The sequence below is a fragment of the Equus przewalskii genome, chromosome 8 (genome assembly GCF_037783145.1).
Source record: "Equus przewalskii isolate Varuska chromosome 8, EquPr2, whole genome shotgun sequence".
NCBI classification, from domain to species: domain Eukaryota; kingdom Metazoa; phylum Chordata; class Mammalia; order Perissodactyla; family Equidae; genus Equus; species Equus przewalskii.
The window spans coordinates 49,439,530-49,450,911 of record NC_091838.1 but is presented as its reverse complement, the minus strand read 5'-3'; the positions used below and the strand labels follow the sequence as shown (position 1 = coordinate 49,450,911).

The 11,382-nt window shown below is 39.7% G+C and overlaps 1 long non-coding RNA gene across 1 annotated transcript; it reads right to left on the bottom strand.

The window, feature by feature from the left end:
- Nucleotides 1-1,050: 1,050 nt before the first annotated feature.
- LOC103565041 (uncharacterized) lies at nt 1,051-10,910 on the bottom strand. The gene is made up of 3 exons (XR_548196.2): nt 10,720-10,910; nt 3,877-4,047; nt 1,051-3,400 (listed from the first exon to the last, which is right to left on the bottom strand). It is a non-coding gene; the product is annotated as an uncharacterized lncRNA (long non-coding RNA).
- Nucleotides 10,911-11,382: the final 472 nt, after the last annotated feature.

Here is an 11,382-nt window from a genome sequence, read left to right as displayed (position 1 = left end):
GAAGATTGGCAACAGGTGTTATCTCAGGCCCAATCTTCCTCACCAAAAATAAAGAGAAAAAGCAAGAATATTAAACTGTAGTGTTCTCCTTTTTTTGTACTGTCTTTGTCTAGTTTTGTACTGTTATATAAATGAGTCCAAGATAGCCTCTGTGTATTGTCCCCTAGGTTCACTGCAGGCTGAGACCCATTAGCTCAAAAGCCCACTGGCACCAAACTCAAATTTTTACACATCCAACATCCAATTAGTCAAAAAATAGTCCCAAAAGGCAAATGTTTGGCCATTTAGGGTCTGCCTGATTTGCATATCCCACAAAACCTCAACCACATTTGTTTGCCATTGGTAAGATAGAGCCTCGTGGTATAAGACCCCAAGCTGCCTCAGAGTTCTCTGACCCAGAGACTCCACACCATGCTGCTGAGTGACATCACCTAGACACTTAAACTCCCTCTCTGATCCCCCTCTCCTTTGGGAGTTCCCTTGCCCTCCTCCCCTTCTGAATGGTGGCCCTCTTGCCGTAAGCCTCTGGACCGTCTCATACTGTGAGGAACTTCCCCTCACATGCAACCCTATCCAAGCACAGCCCAATAAATCTTGCATGCTACTTCCTTTGTGGTTGTATCTTTTTCCTCAATCATCCCTCAAGTCCGTCAAATACCCTACAGGCATCAGCATAACACTAGCTTCATAAAATGAATTGGGAAGAGTTCTATTTTCTGAAAGAGATTATGTAAAATTGATGTTAGTTTTTCCTGAAGTGTTCGGTAGACTTTTCCAGTGAAACTGTATCTGGGTCTGGAGATTTCTTTTTGGGATCTTTTAATTAAAAATTAAATTTCCTTAATAGTTATAAGGCTATTCAAATGATCTATTTCATACTGGGTGTGGTGAGGTTGTTTTTATTTTTCAAAAAAATCCAATTCTTTTTCAGTGAGTGTGTCCTCCTTCTCCTCTCCCTCCAGGAATTCAATGACACAAATGTTAGGTCATCTGTTATAGTCCCATAGGTCACCGAGGCTCTGTTCATTATTTTCCAGTCTATTTTCTCTCTTTTGTTCAGATTGGGTAATTTCTATCGTTCTATCTTCAAGCTTACTGATTTGTTCCCCTCTCTCCTCCATTCTGCTGTTGAGCCCATCCACTCAGTTTTTAATTTCTGTTATAGTTTTTTCTCAATTCTAAAGTTTCCGTTTGAGTCTTCTTTATATCTTCTATTGCTTTGCTGAGACTTTCCATTTCTTTGCTGAGTTTATTTTGTTTTGTTTTATTTCAAGCCTCTTCTTAATTGGTCATTGAAGCACTTTTATCATGGTTGTTTTAAATCTTTGTCAGATGATTCTAACATCTATCATCTTGATGTTGGCGTCTATTGATTGTCTTTTTCCATTTAGTTTGTAATCTTTATGGGTTTGGGTATGACAACTGATTTTTTATTTAAACCTGGAATTTTGGTATGTTATGAGACTTTGGGTTCTTTTAAACCTTCTGTTTTAACTGGCTTTCCCTGAAATTGTTCTGGCAGGGGAAGGGAGAGTGCTACCTCGTTACTGCCAAGTGGTGGTAGAAATTCATATTTCCTACTCAGGTCTGTTGATACCTGATGGGGAGGTGCTCCTCATTACTGCTGGGAGTGGGTGGGAGTTCCAGGTTTCCACTAGGCCTGTACTCGCACCTCTCTGGCTGGGAGAGGTAGGGGTGCCTCGTTACTGCTCCCCACGTGGCCTCGAATGACACCACATGATGGGGAGTGGCCTTGTCATAGCTGGGCAGTGGTGAAACTCCTGACTCTCCACTAGGCTTCCAGTGGGAAGGAAAGGGGTACATTACTGTGGGTAGGGGGGTATGAGTCCAGGGTCCCCAGTGGTCTCCACTGATTCCATGAAGGGGGGTCTCGTTACCTCCTATTGCGGATAAAATTCTAGGCCCCTTATTCTGCCCTCGCTCACACCACCATGGCAGTAGTTTTACATTTTACATTCACAATTTATATTACAGCCTCATAAGGGTGGACATCTAGGCTCCCCGCTCAACCTGTGCTAACATTGTTTTTTTCTATGGTGTTTGGCCACAGTAGAGCAGTTTTCAACTAAAAGTCTTCTGTTCTTGCCAGGATATCCCTTTTCTGGTCCTTTGACCGGAGAGAGCAGGCTTTTGTTAGACTTTTTTTTCTTAGCTTGTTGGCATTTCTAGGTTGCTGGCTTCTTTAACTCCAAGTCTGAGATACACGAGGCAAACAGAAAACTTAGGGAACTCAAACTGTGCTGTTCGTCGGGTCTTGATGTCCCTAGCTGGTCTCCTGTCTTCTCTCCACTTCTCAGAGTCTTCTTAATGTTTGTTTTATATATAATGTTCAGGGTTTTTCATTGTACTTAGTGGGTAGAACAGGGAAAAGTATGTCTATTTCATCTTCCCAGCAGCAGAAGTCCCTAGTTGGTCACTTTGAAAAATGCACAAAACCCACACTCTGGGTCAAACCAGAGAGCAACATATTCTTGGGAGTCACGAAAGTGGCCAGGTTGAGATCATCTGAGCTGACTGCTCTAGGTGGTCCTCCAAGTAATTTGGGGGCCTGGAATCTCCTCCAAACATTTATTCAGCTTGAAGGGGTTTTTTTGCTGGGAAAGATTCGCCCTGAGCTAACATCTGTTGCCAATCTCTCTCTCTCTTTTTTTCCTCTCCAAAGCCCCAGTGCATGGTTGTATATTTTAGTTGTGAGTCCTTCTAGTTCTTCTATGTGAGCCACCACCACAGCATGGCTACTGATGGATGAGTGGTATGGTTCCATGCCCAGGAACTGAACCTGGGCCACTGAAGTGGAGCTCGCCTAAATTTAACCATTAGGCCATCATGGCTGGCTTCAGCTTGAAGTTTTTGATCAACTATTTAAAATGAGGCATAATTATCAGGTTCCAGCCAGAGAAAGATCTGAGCAGTTGACCTTGTTTTGTAAAGCAGTGGGAATCACTAACATCTCAAGCAAGAGCTTTGCCTCCGTGACCTCAGTCACCAAGTTTATGTCTTTGCTAACTGTCCCCATAATCTACCCTCATCACTGTCTCTGATGGCCAGACTCATAGCCTCCCACTGGGATGCATAATTCCTACTTTTTTTTTAGGTGATGAGAAATTTATAATGTTTCAGATATGATGGTGTCTTGATCACATGTGTTTCCTCAATCTTTGTCAATGTAAATATTTGGAGACTATCTACCATGTTTACCAGGACACTCTGCAGGTTGAACTCATTTTTGGTTATCGATGATTCATTGGTAAGTGGTAAGAGAAGAAATTTCACCTTCAAAGACAGAGTTTTACATAGACCTCAGCTAGTAAAAGGTCACCAATTGCATTGAAGGCCTTGGGTCTAATCTCCTCATTCCAATCGCTTGTGCAGTCAGACTCTGCATTAGAAAGAGAGAGAAAAGATCACTTTCGGCCTGGTCCAGAATATCCATTCTAAAGGTGGGGACTTTATCTGGATTAGACTTAGTTCCAAGTTACAGAAAACTCACAGTGACAATGGCTTAAACAAGGTAGTAATTGATTTCTCTCTTACATAAAAGTCTAGAAGGGCAGTCTAGAACTGGTATCGTGGCTTTGCACTGAGTGGGGACCCACGCTCATTTTATCTTGCTTTTTCATTCTCAACATATGGCTTTCACATTGTGGTTCAGAGAGAAGTAGGACACACGTTTTCCCTAGAGTGAGACTTCCTGGAAATCATGACTCCCCTTTCCCCACATACCCATTTGCTCTAATGCTAAGAAAGAAAGGGAAAATGAATATTGGGAGCAAATAACAATGTATGTCACTGGGACTAACAATGATAAAAATTTCTAAGGCTAACTGTGGGTGACCATCCCAACTCCTGATTTACCTTCACATGCTGGAATTTCTAAGTATTTGAGGATTTTTCCATTTGATGATTACATCTGTCTTTAACAGTAAGGTCCATAAGGAAATAGCCTTCTTCTTCTCCAGCAGCTCCAAATGAGTGTGACCTCACTCATCAGCAGGCTTAGTGTTCAGGTTCCAAGAATGATTGATTCTGTCATGGAGTCCATGGAATAACACAGTATAAATATCATGACTAAAAGATCATAAGTCCAAGCAAATAGCATGCCCTTGGCAGGGGAAATATAAATGTTAAAAACAAATCACATCCCGTTTGCCAGAGAGCCAGATCAAAACTGTAGGAAGCTCCAGTCTCTTTGAAGCTAGCAGGGAAGGACATGGAAGAAACTTAAATGCATATTACTAAGGGAAAGAAGCCAATCTGAAAAGGCTACATACTGTACGATTCTAACTATATGACATTCTGGAAAAGGCAAAACTATGGAGACAATATAAAGATCAATGGTTGCCAGGAACTTGATGAGAAGGATGAATAGACAGAGCACAGAGGATTTTTAGGGCAATGAAAATACTCTGTAAGATATTATAGTGATGGATATCTGTCATTATACATTTGTCTAAACCCGTAGACCATACAGCACCAAGAGAGAACCCTCAGGTAAACTATGGACTTTGGGTGATTATGCTGTGTCAGTGTAGATCCTTGGTAACAAATGTACCACTCTACTGAGTGATGTTAATAATAGGCTAGGCTATGCATGTGTGTGGGAAGAGGGCATATGGGAAATCTCTGTACCTTCCTCTCAATTTTGTTTGAACCATAAACTGCTCTAAAAAAAACTGAAGTCTTTAAAAAAATTTACATTGTTGGAAGCGATACGTTTGTGAAAGGGAAAGTAAAAAGTGGTGTCTTGGATGGGCTGCTGGGGATAGATAGTTAAGGCAATTGGAGAATGAAGAAAAAAAATCTTATCATTGTCACAAATATAGTTTGAATTTGTTCTCCCAGTTGGACAGGGCTGTGCTAATGACGCTATGGTCATGGAAGAAATCTTCACGTGGGCCAGTTGATTTCCTGTTCCAAGCCATAGACAAAGCCTGCCTGTGCAGATCACGGACGGATAGCTATTGATAGATCAGCGCTGAATGGTCTCTCCTACTATTAATATAATACTTCAAAGAACATGCACTGTTCATGTTATGTGAGTAGTGGTGCCTTTGTGTATGAAAGACTGTTTTGCATAATTAAGTTTTTTTCGGTGAACAGTAGATAAATCAAAGAAGTAATTTTTCATTGAATTTGCTTCAATTATATCTAAGTGGGAAGTGTTTGGTCATTGTCCATATAATAAATAAGGCTTACAAATTCTTTTTTGTCTCTATCTCTGTCCATCACACCTCATTAAAAATACATCAGAAAGTAAAAAGAGCTGGACATCTTATAGGTCCTTTCCTTTCGTTTAAAAGTTATCCTTAATGCTACTCATCCCTTTAAATAGAAAAGATGAACAAAATCTAAGATCATCTAAGCAAAATTGGCTTAAGTCCCCCAACCACTGATAAAAACTAAAACCAAATATGTTAAAATCCAGTTGCTAGGAGAGGAAATGGAGTGAGGTTTGAAGTTGAGGAAAGTAAATATGTATGGGTGCTTAAGTGTTTCCACTTAAAGAATTCCAAAAAATCAATCTCCATTCTTACCTAGATTTTGAGAACTGGGATGTGATTTCTAGTTATGTCCATGGTTTGAAACAGTTTTTGAATCATGGATCACTCTGAGAATCTACTGAGAGCTGTGGACTTTACTCCCAGAAAGACACACATAAACACATACATAAAGTTTTGCATATAACTAATTTTATTGCCTTGGAAATGTTTTTCCTTCTCTTGGAGAATTACAAAAAAAGTTATACTTTGCAAATTTGGTTTTTCAAGCAAAAACTAATGACCACTCCTTGAAGAAAATTACAAGAAGTAAAAGTTGTTCACATAGAACAAAAAATATGTTAATTCTTTTCTAAAGTAATTTTAATAAAAAAGATGCTGCTCCTTTGCTTTATTTTGTTTGTCCATTTTGTTCATTGGTTTTTTTTGGGGGGAAAAAAAAAAGAAACCAGCACTCATTTATTATTTCAAGGTTTCTGTGGTCACAAGTCTGAGCACAGTGAAGCTGAGGGCGCTCAGTTGTCACCTAAGGCTTGGGGTACCCTTCAAGGCCCATGCAGATTGTTGGCAGAATTTTGATTACAGGTCTGAGATCCCCATTTTCTTGCTAGCTGTTGGCTGGGGACTACTCTCAGTCCTGGATACTGCCCTAAGTTCCTTGCCATGTGGCCTCCATTGGCGGTTCCTGGCATGGAGGTTTGCTTGCTTCCAGGCCAATAGTAGCATATGTCTCTGACTTCCTAAGGGACTCAGCCCGTTTTAAGGACTCACCTCATTAGATCCTGGTCAGCTGGACCATGTCCCTTTGGATTAACTCAAAGACAACTGATTAGAAACCTAATCACAAGAGTGATAACCTATCATATTCATAGGTTCTGCCTGCACAAGGGGAGGAGATTATACAAGCTGTGTATCCCAGGGTTGGGATACTTGGGGACCATCTTTGAATTCTGCCTACCACAGCTACTTTCCTGTAACTGCCTCCAGGGAGGCTCCTTTGGTTTAATATGAAGTTATGTGGTTTTTGAAAAGATAAGACAAACATCATCATACAATTGATTTTAACTTTTCCTTTGATAGAAATAAGGGTTGGAAATGTCAAAGCAAAATAATGAACAACCATTCCATAGGTAAGAGATATACGTGATTTTTACTTGAGCCAGAGTGGGGATTATAACTTGGGAAGGCTTTTTCCAGAAAGGAAAGAAGTATTCCAGAGAAGCCTGGTTTTTGGTACAGTCTTATATCTCTTTAGAACAAAGAACATACGTTAAACATGCCCAGGAGCCAGCCCTGAAGGCCTAGTGGTTAAAGTTTGGCACAATCCACTTTGGTGGCCTGCATTCAGTTCCCAGGCATGGAACCACACCACTTGTCTGTCAGGAGCCATGCTGTGGTGAGGGCTCACATAGAAGAACGAATAGGACCTACAAGTAGAATATACAACTATGTACTGGGGCTTTGGGGAGGGAAAAGAAAAAATGAGGAAGATTGGCAACAGATGTTAGCTGAGGGCAAATCTTTCCCAGCAAAAAAAACACATGCCCAGGATACATATTCATCAAAATTTCAAAGAGGTATTCAGTGGCAAATTAGCAGGTCAACATGATCCTGATGTTGGGAAGGGGACTAATATGGGGGTTACCAAAAGGGGTAGAAGGGGAAGTATGCATTCTTATCTTAAGAGAGCACGTTCTTTACTTCAATGGTTAAAGTAGATGGCTAATGTATGTTTGACAGGCCATAAGTAAGGCTTCTTTAGCTCAAGCCAAATCAGTTTTGAACCTGAATAGTTACCCCATATACCTCAAAATGTGAAAATCTCTTGTCAAAACCCTGACCCAGTAAAGTCTGTGGTAACAAATAGAATCAGTGGCCAGCTAAGAATGGGCTTGGATCAAGGACACCTACAAGTCTTCTAGCTGTAGGATTCTCTACAACTCTTCAAGTTGAATTCTTGTTACTTCATTTCCTTTGTCCTCAAGTCCATGAAGTCATATTTGGCAAGGTCTGCTTCATCACTGCCATCTGTGTCAACAAGGAAAGGATTACAGATTCACTTTCCACTTGAAGATTATTTGAGCAGAAGTAATGCTCAAAAGTGTTCTGAGGGCTTTCAGGTTGCTACAGTTTTCTGACTGCAAAGAAATCAAGAAAGCTTCTTCTTTGTCACTCTCAATTCCAGCCTGTAGAAGCATTTCCTTCAGTGATGGAAAGTTTGAGGTTTTGTCTCTCTAAGTTATTCTTCCAAGCGTGTATGCTTGGCCAAAAGAGCTTGTACTTTTTTGTTTTGTTTTTCAGAAGATTGAGGTTGATGACTCCAGGACCTTGAACTGAAAGATTTACCTCATTCAGAATGACCAGAACTATGTGCCTAATAAACCAAACTGTGAGCGAGCTCCTCCCAGTAGAATTGCTTGGAGAATTGGCTTTCCTTTTCTTTGTCTCTTAAGGACCCACGCAAAGTTCTGCTTCAAGTTCAATAAGCACTTCATGACCTGTCTTATTCCGTGCGGTTGATAATATTCTGCTCCTGTTATCTGACAAAGCCTCTTGAAAAGATGGTGATTCAAGGCCCTAGTTTGGAGGAAGATAAAGATATTCACACTTAGACAAGGCTGTTCGCAGGGTCTCTGGCACGATGCCCGCGGCTGACACACAGAGCTGCTTCCTTCCACAAGGCAGTGTGAGCAGATGGGTTACTGAGGTTCCAGAGGTGCCTCCTAGAACCCGAGATGAGTTCTCGTTCCGTCAAAGCTTGCTGGGCAAAGACTTTCCACAGTTTTAAAGAAGTTAGTGGTATCTATATTTTCAAAAATGAGCTCAGAAAACAGGGTTTTTTCTCTGATGTCATTGGTCAGTATGCAAATAAAAGACAAAACCCAGAAAGTCACAGAGAAATGTTTATAGTTTCATTCTTTTCCATGCCAAAGAGAAATGTTATCACTTTCAATTATTCGAAGGTTTGCTTCAAAATATGAGAAAGGGACATTATACATTTTGGAGTGGGTGACATCAACTGAAATATTCCATCTCAGCTTCAAGGCCCCAAATAGTTGAATTTCAGGGCATGTGCTTTTGCCAAGGTCTCTCCAATCATATGGGGATTCCTTGGCTTGGCAATAGGATGAACAGTCTTTCAAGACGCTTCAAAATAAGTCTCTTCATTTGAGATGAATCCGTTTGATGAGATTTTAGTATTTCTGAAACAGCATTCTTCTCATTCATCCACACTGTCTGAGATCTATTTGGGGATGTAGAAATGTCAGGTGCTCCTTGAGATTTGTTGCCCCCCGGTTTACATTGGCAGAACCCCGCCTCGTCAAAGCACCAGGACTTAGTGTCTGATTGCATTCAGCAGTGAAAGTAGACCAAAAAGCACAAGCATTTGATCATACTGTACTTTCTTTCCTTCAACGTTTCCAATTTAAGCTAGACCTAACAAAAGCAAAGGCAGATATTTGTATTCAAAATGATAGAGTATATTTTATTTAATTCTTGTCAATGGTAAGCTATTTTAGAAATTCTAAAATGACTACAGTGACAATTGTATATTACCCAAGCACATACTTACTTAGCATGTGATAAAGACAGTTTAAGCAAACAGGAAGTCACGTTTGGAAATTTATACTAGCAAACTGTTCCATTCACTAGTTACTGGTGTAACTAAAGAGCCAATTGCAAATGCTTTTGGATTCTTCCAAAAGTCTCTGGAAGTTCTTCACTGCTGATAATGAGCTATGATGTCCAGATCTATAGGTTTCAAAAGAATCACATCGCTTCCAGTGCTTTACACTTTCAACTGCGTTTATAAATGTTTTTATATTGCCAATATTTTCACAGATACATGAGTGGTAGAAAACAAAGAATTGACAGTATTGAGAGAACTTTGATGTTTTTTGATTTCCCTCCATACCTCGTATGACTAATCTAGAGGACGAGCATGACATGGCACGAGAAGGAACAGTCTTGGCTTTTCTTACTTACGCTTCACTGCAACTGTCTGTTAACTTTCCATTCATGTTGGCAGCAGTATCATAGGCAAAATCTTGCATTTAATTCTTATCGACTCTGGTTTATTGCAAAAATTTTATAACCAAGAAGAGCACATCTTGGCCATCTCTTTATTATCAATGAAACTCTGGTTAAGTATAGACTTTGTTTTCTGTGGTCATCTTGCATTAATCAATAGTTGTTTTTGATTTGCACTATCAGTCTTCTTGTAAAATAGTATTGAGTAAGCAAGGAAAATGATCTTTTTATCGCATCCTGCAATTATCCTCTCTTTATCATTCCAGTGACTGTACATTTGTACATTTATAGAAATCAACTCATGAATGCTAAAAAATTGCTTTTATATACAGATGAATTAAACTCCTAAGAATAAATGATATTTTCCAAGAAAAATAAAATATTTTCACCTACGATTTTCAGGTATATTATACTCTTTTCAACTTGTCTTGAATGAGTGAAGATAATCTTTTATCAATGATTTTACCACAAAAATCAATATTCTCTCTTGAGTCGCAGTATTTTCAAGTGTATTTCAACTCTTTCATGCTTTCTGAAAATTGTCAATGCTTCCTAAAAATTTTCAAGACTAATTTTCATCAGAAATTCTTCATGATTGATTTTTTTAAGTGGGAGAGACCAGTAAGTATAAGTAACAGAATATTGCTTTCTTTGTAATACCACATTCCAACCATTGAAACAATTTTCTTAAAGCTTTGCAATTTACCTGACATGCTTCATAATCTTCAGCTAACTTTGTGTTGATCCGCCTATCATATCATTTCATGAACTTCAATCTATATGCAGGATCGCAAGTGGAAGCTGAATCATTCTCTGGCTCATAGATGAACTCTGATTAATTTTGTTGCTGATGAGAAGGCCCTCCATTACATGTCACCATCATCAGCATCATTCTTCAATTTACAATGGAATATTAGCCCATTTTGTTAAAGATAATGACAGACTTATTTTGACAGTGTTCTAAAATAACCATAGTTCCAAAACAAACAAAACTCCCACAGGCACACACAACTACCACGATTGAAATATCACACTGCTAAAGAAGAAGAAGAACAACAAAATGTTTGGACCAAGACTTGCAAAAGCGTTCAGTTGTTGACAGGAATAAACAAGTCCACATGGGGACACAGGCAAAACATTTCAACCACAGAACAAGGCCAGGACTCACCATCATCTCAGGAGAGATGCTCAATAGTGTCCTGTCTTAGTCCGTTCAAGCTGCGGTAACAAAAATACCGTAGACTGAGTGGCTTATAAACAACAGAAATGTATTTCTCACAGTTCTGAAGGCTGGAAGTTCAAGATCAAGGTGCCGTTAGATTGAGTGTCTGGTGAAAACACACTTCCTGGTTCTTAAACAGCTGACTTCTCCTTGTGTCCTCACAGGGCGGAGAGCTAAGAGGGGAAACACACTCTCTCTGACTCTTAAAGGGGCATTAACCCCATTCATGAGGTCTCCGCTCTCAGGACCCCATTTTAATTACCTCCCAAGTAATCTTAATTACCTCCCAAAGGCCCCACCTCCTAATATCATCACAGTGAGAGGTAGAGATGCCACACACGAATTTTGGGTGGGCACAAACATTCAGTCCACAATGTGTCCCTAGTTTTTCTTTATTTTTTGTCTATATGAAAAATTGGATATTTTTACGTTTTCACAAGATAAATAGAGCAATGACTTACATCTTATAATTTACTTAGCTGCTTTGAGATAAACTATTGTTTCCTCTGGAAGGTTAGGTAGGCCCATGCCCACCACACCACTCCCTTCTCCACCACTACCCTATCCTTGTTCTACCTTGACATTATACTTATGCAGTTCTTTGAGGAA